General features: G+C 34.9%; 1 protein-coding gene across 3 annotated transcripts in view; it reads right to left on the bottom strand.

The window, feature by feature from the left end:
• Positions 1 to 6895, bottom strand: part of si:ch211-136a13.1 — a 33364-nt gene extending 26469 nt beyond the window's left edge. Inside the window, exons 1-2 of one of the 3 annotated variants that reach the window (XM_073929749.1) lie at positions 6572 to 6895; positions 2871 to 2928 (exon numbers count right to left, since the gene is read on the bottom strand). The gene's annotated coding sequence lies outside the window, so the exon portion shown is untranslated. The remainder of the gene's footprint in view (positions 1 to 2870; positions 2929 to 6571) is intronic. The other 2 variants (XM_073929748.1, XM_073929750.1) reach the window with 2 other exon arrangements.
• Positions 6896 to 6963: the final 68 nt, after the last annotated feature.

Genomic DNA, 6963 nt, shown 5'->3' with positions numbered 1-6963 from the left:
CTTCCTTTTGGCACAGTATAGTTTTAACTGGCATTTGTGGATGTACTCAACAAAGCAACATTGTTTTTTGGCAAACTGGCGATCCTCGGCCCATCTTTGCTCCTAAAGGACTACACCTTACTTGGATGCTGCTTTTGTACCAAATTATAATTACTGTACAATCACCAATTTAACCATATTTACCTGATTGCTAGCCCTAAATTGCTCCAGTCACAACTGTTTTTGGAGTGTGTTGCAGGTCTGAATGACAAGAAAGGATGAATATTTACAAATAAAATGAAGTCGACCGGACAAAACATGAAATATTTTGTGTTTATATTGTCTGCAATGAAATACAGGTCAAGGTAAGTTTAAAAATCAGCATTTTCCATACTGTCCCAATCTTTTCTGTTTTGGGGTTGTACTAAAATGTCAATAGAAGTCACATATTAAACTGTAGAGTTAAATTTCCAACATGAAAATTCAACAGAGCAGAGATTAACATCCCATAATGCATTTCACAAACGTAAATAAACCAGAAACACAAAATACAGAAACTGTTGATTAATAGATTTTTTTTTACGCTCTTTCAAAAGGATAATAAGATACTTTGAACCATTTCCCACTGTGTCTGAGAGGTAAAAGAGGCCGTTTCTATCATCTGAGAAGGAAGTCCAGTAAACTGAGCCACACCATGTGGAGACCTTCTGGGAAACTGCGTCTAATGGGTAATTTAACAACCGCTGTCAACGTGACTGAGACTCCTAAAGGCAGCAGATATACTGTAGAGAAGACGAACGTGGCAGCAGTGTGTTTTGGCCAACGCTTTAAAGACATCCTGAATAATGAGAAGACTTCTGGATGCTGCTTCACATTTATGTCTGAAGGATGTTTGTACAGTCATGAAAAAGCTTTTTTGAATGCATTTCAATTGGGCTTCCTCTTTGAAGATCCTCTGATTTAAAGCCAGCATTCACTTTCCATACTTATCATACAAATCTGATATATGCTGCATAAGTAGATCCAGGAGGTTGTAATCATAGAATAAAGCCTGACGCACACATTAAAAGAAGTAATGGCAATATTTTAAGTCAACAAATATTATTTATGTGCTTGAACTTATTTTCCAATCTACCAATTTTAGATCAAGACGTGTAAAGAGATGATGCTAACGATCAAAGACTTCAAGGACTACACAAATACACTTCATTAAACATGTATAGACATCACTTACATTATTTAACTGCAGGTTAACTGTTTATATAATAACTTTAACTGTAAAAGCTATTAGTTACAAGTTTATTAGTTAAAGTTAGTAACTAATATTTATGGTAATAAATAACCTTTTGCTGCTTTGAAACAACTATTGTGAAAACGCTATACAAATAAGCTTTAATTGAATTTTAATAAGTTAATAACCACTTTTACTTTACATTTACAAAGTATAACTTAATATTTATTGTCAGTTTGATTGATGTTAGTTGCGATGACTAGAAAAATTTGCTTGATTTAACTAAAAGATGCAAGATTTTTAGCGGAGCACTGTATAACGCTGAAGTTCATTCTGTGAAAACAACCATCCTGGATGTACTTTATCCCGCTTATTACACAGCTGCTTGACACAAAACATTAAAAGCTTGACACTAAATATTGTTCTGAGACGTCATAGTTTAGTAATTCTTTAATTAAACACAAAGCTAACAGTAAATAAACCGGCTGAGGGAAGCTGATAAAAGCCCGCGCATTATTCAGTCACAAGATGGCGCCAAAAACACAAAGCTGACAGAAACTAAACCGGCTAAATGATACTAACCTAAACAGGCTAGCTGACATAAATAATAACTTAATCAGGCTTTCACTCCCTAAAAAGGCGCTAAACTGTCAAAAACGCAAAGCTGACAGAAATAATAAAATTTAAAAAAAAGAAATAATAATTTTATTAAGCTAATTTCCTTAAAATGATGGCGTCAAACAGTGAAAAACGCAAAGCTGACAGAAATAAAAACATAAATAGGCTAATTTTCCTTAAAAAGATGGCACCAAACAGTCAAAAAAGCAAAGCTGACAGAAATATTAACATAAATAAGCTAATTTTCCTTAAAAAGATGGCGCCAAACAGTCAAAAATGCAAAGCTGACAGAAAAAAATTACATAAATAGGCTAATTTCCTTAAAAAGATGACGCCAAACAGTCAAAAACATAAATCTGAAAAAAAATAATAACATAAATAGGCTAATTTCCTTAAAAAGATGGCGTCAAATAGTCAAAAATGCAAAGCTGAAAGAAATAATAACATAAATAGGCTAATTTTTATAAAAAGATGGCGCCAAACAGTCAAAAATATAAATCTGAAAGAAATAATAACATAAATAGGCTAATTTCCTTAAAAAAGATGACGCCAAACAATCAAAAACATAAATCTGAAAGAAATAATAACATAAATAGGCTAATTTCCTTAAAAAAAGATGGCGTCAAATAGTCAAAAATGCAAAGCTGAAAGAAATAATAACATAAATAGGCTAATTTTTATAAAAAGATGGCGCCAAACAGTCAAAAATATAAATCTGAAAGAAATAATAACATAAATAGACTAATTTTCTTAAAAAAGATGGCGTAAAATATTCAAAAATGCAAAGCTGACACAAATAATAACATAAATAGGCAAATTTCCTTAAAAAGATGGCGTCAAACAGTCAAAACACCGGCGTGACAAACAAGCATATACAAAATAATGAATGTGGATGTTAGCAGTGTTGGGGTAAGTTACTTTTAACTGTAATGCATTATAATATTGAGTTATTCCACAAAATACTAATAAGTTGAGTCATTTATGTTATGGTAAGTAATGCCTTACGTTACCTTTGATTTACTTTTACATTACTTTTCTTTACCTTCAGTGCTCTTTCAGAACTTGCAGGGGGTTTTCTTCTTTTTTTTAATAGAGGATTTCTGTCAAAAGGAAAAACAATATTGTTTTGTTTACCCCATTGGCAGGTTATTTAGCTTGTTTTAAGGAAAAACTCATTTTATTTTGACATATTATTTCTGAAAACAAGACAATTTGGTTTGCTTGTCTAGAAATTGCTTCTTAATTTAGGATTTTGTTTGATATTTGGACTAAAAACAAGACAAAAAAAATCTAAGTAAGAAAGGCGTTTTTGCAGTGTTTACATTTCACCGTAATGTTCCAGTGTGTTTATGTCAGTCTGCAGGACGGTATGAACTTGAACTAGTTATCAGAGAGATTAAGTGGCCCTGAAGTGTGACATGAAACAGACGTTACTCAGCCAACACTTTGGAAAGTGTGTTTAGTCACTGTCTGTGTTTTGACGAGACGTTCACAAGGCCCCTGAGGAAGATAAATAACACATGATATGACTAAACACTGGAGATTAAAGTGTTTAGAGATGTCATGATGACAACAGATGGAAAGAGCCTTGCTGTTGGTTAAGAAAATTAAATCTGCAGCAAAAAGAATCTATATGCAGCTGTAAATAATATTAAACTGACTGTGCAATATGACAACATATATCATATCGGATTCTCGTATTTCATGGTGTCACAAAATGCATATACTTCATAATTTATATATTTAAAAAAACTCACATAGGTTATGAACCACGTGAGCGTAAATAAATGGTGTGTAAATCTTCAGTTTTTGAGTGAACTATCCCCTTACCCTCTGGAATGAGTGGAAAAAACTGTGAGCTTTATGTTCAAGCTCCTTAATGCATGACAAGATGAGTGTGTGAAACGGGGAGAGCGCCTGTGTTATATCATTTAATGCTGCTTTACAGGGGCGCCTCCAAGGGGTGGCCAGGGGTGGCCACGGCCACCCCTCGGTAAACTCTGGCCACCCCTTTGGCCACCCCAATATAATTTTGCGGTCGACATTATTGATTTAAATGAACTTATAAATTCCCAATATTTAGATAAATAAATAATTAAATAAATAAATAAAAATGCAGTCACTTAATTATTGTCGGTGTTACTGACGTAGCTCTCCCCCTCTTGTTCAATGCTGGTGAAAGCAAACTGACGCATGCGCGCGGAAAACCATTCCCGCGCGCCTCACGCACTCCTGTGTGAATCCCGGTTGGTTGTTTGCATGCACGCCGACATAATAGGCACCGCTCATGCGCCGTGAAACCGGAGTAACAGCCTTTTGTGCAGAGGTGTCGGCACGCAGCGAGTTTTGAAAGTCGACTAAAGTTTATATAATATGATGATGATGATGTTACTTTCACTAAGCATGCCTTTAAAGCAGAAAGGAGGGATAATGAGTCAGGGAGGTAAGACTTCATAACATGATTTCTCAGCCATGATCTGGTCTAAGACCACAGATAATTCTATAATACATTTTTTGTATTCTTTAGAATTGTCATAATTAATTTTCATGCAAAAGGTTTCTTAAGTGATCTTGGCATATCACTCCAGTTGTTGTTTTCCAGTAATATTTAGGACTGATTTCTGTTATTTATTTAGAATAATAATTGTATATTAATATTAAGTGTATTTATTTAGAATAAATATAAATCAATTGTTATATTTATTGAATAACAAATCTAACAATTCAAGAAAGGTGGGGTGTATAGGGTGTTTCGCCCAGGGTGTCATTAAAACTAGAACCACCACCACCTTCCCCGATCGTCCTTGACAGCACGCACACACCTTCAATAGACAGCAATGGCTATTTAATATTTACCTTAAGCTACAGTATCAAAAGAAGAAGCTGCATTAATAAAATGGTTCAAAAAGCAATATGGATAAATAATATTATTAGGTATAGTGAGTGTGTATATAGTAATGCCTTTTGTTTAGTTTGTTCATTTGTTTGGGTAATTAATAAACTCATTATTCTTTCATTCATTTTCTTTTCGGCTTAGTCCCTTTATTAATCCAGGGTCACCACAGCAGAATGAACCGCCAACTTATCTAGCACATTTTTACACAGCGGATGCCCTTCCAGCTGCAACCCATCACTGGGAATAATAAACTCATTAATCTTCATTAATTTTAGACATGGCATATCTCGTATGATGTACAATAAAGGCACGTAAAAAAAGAAGTTATTTATACAGTATATGAAAAGTGTTTTTAAACTAAACATAGATTTTTATTTGGTTTGCACATGTACTTGCTGAATTATTTCAAAGAATAAATTGCAATATTTCAAGTAGAATTAATTAAATGAATAAAAACTACATTATTTTATTTACCAGAAACAAAAATATAACATTACTCTGAATTCATTATTTTTTTTTTGTGTGCCACCCCAAGATTTGGTGGGGCCTTTTCTGGCCACCCCTAAGAAAATTTTCTGGGGGCGCCACTGCTGCTTTATCAGACATCTCTGGCTTGTTTGTGGTCTGTAATTACTGCTGAGTGGCCATTAAATGCAGAGACAGGCTTTTCGCAATCCATCTCAAGCAGATGGTGGAGTTTCCCAGAATAGACAGCAGACGCAGGTCATTCCGGGTCAAACATATGAGGTTAGAAAGCGTGCAGAATAAATCTCTGATGAGAAACAATAAATAAATAAATAAAAACAACCATAGAATAAAAAGCATAGAAAGTGATGTGTCATGCTGGAAATTCTGGGAAAGTAATTGCAGTTTTATTATTATTATTATTATTATAACATTTTTAAAAGTACAAAAACATGCCAGGGGGTAAGTATAAATCAAACACAAATATACAGAATGTATTTAATCAAAAAAATACATTATAGAATTCACAAAGTTTTAAAGTGCGTATGGCTTTCTTATTTTAGAAAGTCTCTGATACTACTAATAAATAAGCATAATAATTCCTTAAAATTAAAATTATGTTTCTTATTGGAACTGCAGAGTTACTGTATTTGCTTTACTGTTTACTATACTGTAAGCAATATCACCCTAGTAGCGGTGTGATACGGCTGTATTTCAGCACTGGTAGGAGGTGTGCGTTGGCTGTCCCGTGCACCAGATATGAGTGATTTTGCGATAATACAACAGTTCGATGCCATAATCTTGTGTATAAATAAGAAAATCAAACACGGAGAGTCTCAAACCATTTTGTTTGAAGAACTACTTTCTTCCGCCACTTACATGCTGACGGTCAGAAGAGCAGAAACCGTTGCTCATTCATTCCCCAACGTCACTTTAGTCTAGCATAATGTCCAAAATGATGACAAAGCAGGTGATTTTGCTCACATTTTAGGATTATAAGATTAGATTTTAAGATTACAAGATGACCAGCTAAAACCAGCTTGACCAGCCTAGCCAGGTTGGGAGCACAGCCAAAACCAGCTATGTCCAGATTAAACCAGGCTGGTCAAGCTGGATTTAGGTGGTCAATTTCCAGCCTGACCAGTTAAGACCAGCCAAACCCCCTCTAAAACCAGCCAGGCGGCAGGCCAACCAGCCTAGGGTGGTCTAAGTTGCTTTTTTCAGCAGGAATGACACCAGTCTGCAGAGAATTCCCAGTAGCCTATTTCTCTGTTGCAATCAGGACAATAAATATCCCCAAAAAGCCAAAGCAAACATTACTATAGTTTAAATACAACACTACAAAATACAAACGAGAGAGATCAACTCAGAATGTCACTAACCTGTGTTGTATTGATTTGTTCAGCGGTAGTTTGAAATTTACGCCCTCAGGATTTATTATGCGGCCTCTGTCGCCATCTTGGGGCAGTCACCGGTTAATTTCAGGCCAATGGCCGCCGACGTGGTGAATCGCCAAAGTTAAAAAATTTTGAGAAAGGCACTATACTTATAAATAAACCGCACACTTGCAATCTAAACTACATTCTCGCCTGAAAAAAACCCTCAAAAATACATATATCTGTCAAACTGTAGTGAGTTTATCCCTCTGCTTGTCATGTGGGTGGAGTAACACGTAAGGGGGTGAAGAGACTCTATGAGCGTTGATTACTCACGGCTATTAGCCAATCACATTCGAGAAGCAGACAGAACTGTTGTATAAAATAATTATATTAAA

This window comes from Danio rerio, chromosome 18, assembly GCF_049306965.1.
Source record: "Danio rerio strain Tuebingen ecotype United States chromosome 18, GRCz12tu, whole genome shotgun sequence".
Classification (NCBI taxonomy): Eukaryota; Metazoa; Chordata; class Actinopteri; order Cypriniformes; family Danionidae; genus Danio; species Danio rerio.
This window is presented reverse-complemented; position numbering and strand designations above follow the sequence as displayed.